At 38.0% G+C, this 6,229-nt stretch overlaps 1 pseudogene across 1 annotated transcript; it reads left to right on the forward strand.

The window, feature by feature from the left end:
* The first annotated feature begins 980 nt into the window (after positions 1–980).
* Positions 981–1,261, forward strand: LOC308245622 (UPF0450 protein C17orf58-like; annotated as a pseudogene). The gene has a single exon. The product of its transcript is annotated as a UPF0450 protein C17orf58-like (transcript).
* Positions 1,262–6,229: the final 4,968 nt, after the last annotated feature.

Consider the following 6,229-nt stretch of genomic DNA (forward strand, 5'->3'; position numbering starts at 1 on the left):
CTACCCTAAACTGCCTGATCCCATCTAACTCCTCACAGCCACCAGTGAACCTGAATTGTAATCAGGAGGTTGGAAAATAATTATCTTCCTTGTTTTTGTTAATCTTTGTTAGGTGTATGTATAGCTAACATTTATTTCATGTTTAATATTAGAAGTATTTTGAGACTTTATAAGTTTGGTGATATTTTATGACTAGAGATATGCCATGGGAACTTTCTCTTGTTTACATAAATTGGCCTATTATAAAATTGGTTTCCTTATATGTTGTTTTACTTAAAGTCGCAGTTTCCAAGAAACTATCAACAGCATTAGGTAAGCACTTAACTTTATTGTATTGGCTGCCTCAGACTACAATAGTAAAACTGAGTATTTGTGACTGCGATCACATGTCCCACAAAGCTTAAAATATTTATTATTTGCCCTTTACAAAGGCTAACATTCAAAGTTTTTTGTAGCCTGGCTCTAGATGATCAATCCAGAACAATTTCTTACATCCCTAATAATCTTCATGGGGAACTCAAAAAGTTAAATTTTTTTGCTTAAGTTATAGTATAATTAATAGGCTTGGTAATTAATGCATGTAGAAAGCTACAGGGATCCAGGAACTGAAATGTCTGAGTGGACCTGTCCTGACTTTAGGAAATCCACAGGCAATTCGACCTTGTGCCCAAGAAGGACTGCAAGTGGCCAAGATGGTATCTGAGCCATTGTGCTCCAGGGAGAGACTGTCTACCGCCCAGGATGCAGATAAAGAATCACCGTCCAGGGACCCAGGCCGCCACTGCCGCACCTCCACCCGCCTGTGGGGGAACACGGAGCTCGCCTTGAGTCCTGCAGGCACACCTGTAGGGTGGACCTGGACTAGCACAAATCCTACTGCGCCAGCAAATTCGCAATGAAGAGAATCTTGCACGATGTGGACGTGGTCGGCCCAGGGATCCAGCTGGTGACTGCTGGTGGACCAGGTGGGGCTGTACAAGATGAAATGCCTGTACATCACTCGGGATGGCTTTTTCTTCTGAATCCACATGTTAGCCCTAGACTCCTCCAGTTGCAATAAGACATGTCCAGAATTGAAACCTGTCAGCAGATATATGAGCCACATCGACCATAAGAAACAGCAGCTCCCTACAGCTCTGCCCCAGGTCCTACGAAGGTGCCTCCGACCCGGAGATGGACTGCGTGCGGCAGCTGTGTGAAAAGGTTTAACGGAAAAAGGGATGTGGAAGTTCAAGGTGCAGTTCACACCCAATGCATTTGAATTTCCCATCCCAGCATATCTGGATCATAAGAGACTTGGAATTGATCAAGAGGACAGGAAAGGTCTATCTTCATGTGATGTGACCTTCCTTTCAAATAGGGCACATGGTTCCTCTATATGAACTAGTTGCATAGTTCCAGCTCTAATCCTGAAGTTGTCACCTTTTTATTTACAAGATGCGTCTTAAATGGCATGCTTCTGAGCTTGGTGACAAAGTTATTCTAAATGCCAGTTATGCACACAGCTACTGATCTGTCCCATTAACAGGTCACTGCTTCATACCGTTTATTTACTTTAATTTAAATACATTCCTAATAGAAATAATTAACTTTAATTTAAATACATTCCTAATAGAAATAATTAACAAAAAATTGTATTTTATATGCAACTTTGAATAGTTTATGGCATGTATCAAACCAAATGTTATACATACACCATCACATTTTAAGTTCTGTACATAACAGTAAGTGCTCTAGTCAAAGACACGTATGATGTCACATAAATCAAACAGATGGGTCAGAGCCTAAGACAAGTTGTAAAGTTTTACACTTAAAGAATACTAAATAGCTTAATTCAAGCAAAATATTCAAGCAAGTGTTTCTGATGTACCAAAATGTAAGATAGCTTATGTCCATTCCCCCTTGCTCCTAAAAATGTATGTTTTGTACTGAACTGGCAGCTATTTTAATGCTAAACATATTCAGGATGTATCTGATGTCATTTTTATATTAAACGAAGTATCATGTTTGTGTTTGTAAAGCAGTAAATCTTGCCTAGAAATCAGAAAGAAAAAAAAAAGTCACCATCCAGCCCGGCTGATGTGGTTCAGTGGTTGAGTGTCTATGGTTCAATTCCTAGTCAGGGCACATGCCCTGATTGTGAGCTCGATCCCCAGTAGGGGGCGTGCAAGAGACAGCCCAATCAATGATTCTTTCTCATCATTGATGTTTCTATCTCTCGTTCCCTCTTCCTTCCTCTCTGAAATCAATTAAAAATATATATATATATGTGTGTGTATACACACACACACACACACACACACACACACACACACACACACATATATATAAAATCACCGGTCAACAGATGAATCAGAAAATCACCAGACTGCAGATTTTATCTGATTAACCTTTCTCCCTGAATTCTAAACCCCTTACCTATTATTTTCTTCTCCTTATAAAAAGATCAGCTTGAGATGAAATGTAAGACAGCCTTTTTAGGGTACATAACCTGCCATATTCTCAGATCACTGGCCATCTGAATAAAGTGCCTATAAAGATTCAATCCTGCTCTGGCTGGTGTTGCTCAATGGTTAGAGTGTCAGCCCGCACACTGAGGGGTCATGGGTTTCATTTCTGGTCAAGAGCATCTACCTACTGTACAGGCTCCATACCTGGCCCTCAGCAGGGCTTGTGGGGGTGGCAACTAATGGAGGTGTCTCTCTCACATTGATGTTTCTCTCTTTCTCTCTTCCCCTCCCTCCCTTCCACTCTGTCTTAAAAGTAGTGGGGGAAAAAGTCCTTGCTTGAGGATTAAAAAAAAAATTCAATCCTTGTTTCAATTTACTGGTTCTGGTATTGACAGGTAGCAGGAACACCAACTTTTCTGGTTTCAATCCCTCATATAAAAGCGATTTATAGCCCTGACCGGTTTGGCTCAGTGGATAGAGAGTCGGCCTGCGAACTGAAGGGTCCCAGGTTCGATTCCAGTCAAGGGCATGTACCTTGGCTGCGGGCACATCCCCAGTAGGGGGTGTGCAAGAGGCAGCTGATCGATGTTTCTCTCTCATCGATGTTTCTGACTCTCTATCCCTCTCCCTTCCTCTCTGTAAAAAATCAATAAAATATATTTTAAAAAAAAGCGATTTATAGTGTTTTTTGTTTTGTTTTGTTTTGTTTTGATTATTTTTTCTGAATACACCATATTCCTTTTTACCAGCATAATAGTTTTTTAATCACACATTTTTGCCTAAAATATCCTTCACCCTCTTCCATGCTTATACTTTGAAGTATATTTATCTTTTCTCTGAGACTCCTAGGTGTTGCCAGTGGAAATAGGATTCTTCCATGGAGTCAGGAGAAATGCATTTTGGGGATCCATGCACAGGAGGACTTGAGGCATAGTGGTAAGATCCATTGGAGCAAAAACAAAGGCCTGCCCCAGGGGCCTTATGTCTCACCCACAATCAGGTGGCTCAGCTCTGATTGCTGCAGCAGAAGTCATGGGCCTCGTGAGCACAAGTGCCCACCAGGAGGCTCTGATAGTCCAGCGTAGTCTCTGTTCCTGACTGCCCTCCAGCCCAATGGTGCCAGGCTTCAGCCCATAATTTGGCTGGCACTTGGGCCCCCTGCAGCTGCCAGATTTTCACAGCTGCTACCTGGAGAGAGAAAGCATGAATTAAGGAGCCCTGAGCCTTTGTTAAGCTTTGATTACTAGTATATCTCCCTGGGTTTGGAAAGGGGTAAGCTTTCTTTCAAACTCAGGAACCTTGTTCCTAATTCATCTGGGCTTGTGCCAGGCCTTCCCCCTAACCAATCCCTTTCCAAGATCTTTAGTCCCCTTATCTTATCCTGTCTTTTCCCAATTTTCCTAGGCTAGACTCCTCCCCTTTATAGTTGCCATTTTAGCTTCTACGGTCCATGCCTCACCAGAGGAATTTCCCTTTCTCTTTTATACCCCACCCCAGTAATCCCCCTAAAGGGCTGGTTGCTCCAGGGAGATGGAAAGCCAGTTCTTCCTGTCCCCTTGGGGAGTAACATCTGTGTAGCAAAGGATGCAGCTGCCCCCTGGGGAGTCTGTGAATGCCACAGCTCCCCAGTTAATCAGGCTTACTGTCTAATTCCATTTGCTCCCTTTGTTTATTAATAGCTAACTGGTACACTAACACAGGTACAGTTAGTTGCCTATGCTTATTTTCCCATCAGGGAAATTAAGATTTTTTACAATATTTCATCATTCCAAAATAATTATCCCCCTCTATACGATGATATCTGGTAAATAGTGACTGAGTCCAGTTTATCTTACCAATCTTGGTAAGTCCTTGCCAGTGAAGCACAACATAAACTTCTATTTAATTAATTAATCATTTAATAATAATAATGACCTATAATAATAATAATTATGATGATGACCTATAATTCAGCTTAATTAAATTGTTTATTTGCTTAAAATTGTTTCAATAAATGAATCCATTTAATAAATGTGAATCAAATGTTCTAATATGTCAGGCATTATAATAAGTGCTAGGGATCTAATTAAAAATGAGATTTCTTGAGAAAACGTAGACCTTAACCCTTAATAAGCATCAATCATATTTTTGTATTCTAATTTTTACTTACAAAAAATCGTTTCTAAAGCATGACTCCTTGATCAGTTATATAATTTAATTTTCAAATCTCAACCATCTAGAGCAGAGCTTATGATCACTCATCCAAATAAATGCAGATTAAATTATTATATGGTAAAATGAATGTTTCCAGTATAAATTACTTAATTTAACTGGTACATATTTGCATGCCAATCTGTACATGGATATTCTTACATGTTCTAGGTATTTAATACAATAGAATATGCACCAATATCATCTTCTTACAGGGATTATTTTACAGTTTAAGAAAAACCTGTTAATGAGAGAGAAGCTAAAAAGTAAAAATATTTTATCTCTTTTAATAAAAAAAGAGGCAGGCTATCTTACAATTTGTATTTTCTTAGCCAATGACATTCTGTTCTTTTAATGACTATATTCATTAACTTTTTAAATTTCATTTCACATTTTTACAAGCATAACAATATTCTGAAAGTTATTTTCTTAAATTAAGATACTTTATTGGGTAATACATATATTTGTTTATAATTATTGAAATCCAAGATTTATCCTCTCCCTAATTCTCATGATTAAACACATTTCTACATTTTTTATCAGGAAGTTTAAAAATAATTTAAAAATACCTTTGGTGAAATATAATTAAGAGATCCTCTTTCATGATTTTACTCTCACTTCCATTATTCTTCATGAAATTCATAGGAATGCTTAAGAAAAGCCAAGGTAACAACAACAATAAAAGCAATTTGAGAAATTTATCTTCATTTTAATTAATGTAAATCAAAGAATATTAAGTACACAAACTTTCCCTGTTTATAGTCAGTGTTGTGTGATTCTTAATAATCGAGTTTTTGATAAGCAGATCATTGTTTTAAAGAAGCATATTTTTTTTTCTACATGTAGCTATTGAGTGTCTATTATCTGCCAACATTGTACCCAGTATGAGAGATTTAATGATAAAATGATAGCCTAAGGAGATGTACTAAATAGAGTTGTAAACATCGGTAGAGTAATAGACACCCAGATAACGATAGTCTCCTTACAAACATGTGAAACTGCTAATGCACTTTAATGAACTATTAAGTTTTCTCACTACAAAGCACTAGGAGTTTAAAATCTTATGGTTGTATCATCTAAATCTATGAATGATCTTTTTCTAAATCTCACTTAATATTAATTACTAGAATTGAGTCATCGATGAACAAAAAATTCAATTCTACTCTAATGACAACTTATTGCAAAGTAATTCTACTAATATTAATGCTGTCTTTCAGAATACTACATACTACCTAACTGACATAACCAGATTTTAATAATAATGATTAAAATTAATTCAATACTTGGTCTATGGCTTAAATATAGTAATTCAGATAATTTTCAGACAACCCTGAGGTATGCAAAATTTTAAACCTTATTTGCCTGAAAATCCATGGCTATTAAGTACCAGCACAGGGACTTGACCCAGGTCTCTGTCACTGATATTCTTTGCACAAACAGCACTTGGTTCTACATTATATAGTGCTGGGGCTGACCAGCAGACCCTGAGCGACGGATGAATGATTACTCTGAAACATGTTTCTGTGAAAGAGATGGCTAAGGGACTGCCTGGCTAAAGGAACCAGACAGCCCCATTCACCTGCCTCCTT

This window comes from Plecotus auritus (assembly GCF_963455305.1).
Source record: "Plecotus auritus genome assembly, chromosome: 3".
In the NCBI taxonomy this organism is placed as follows: Eukaryota; Metazoa; Chordata; class Mammalia; order Chiroptera; family Vespertilionidae; genus Plecotus; species Plecotus auritus.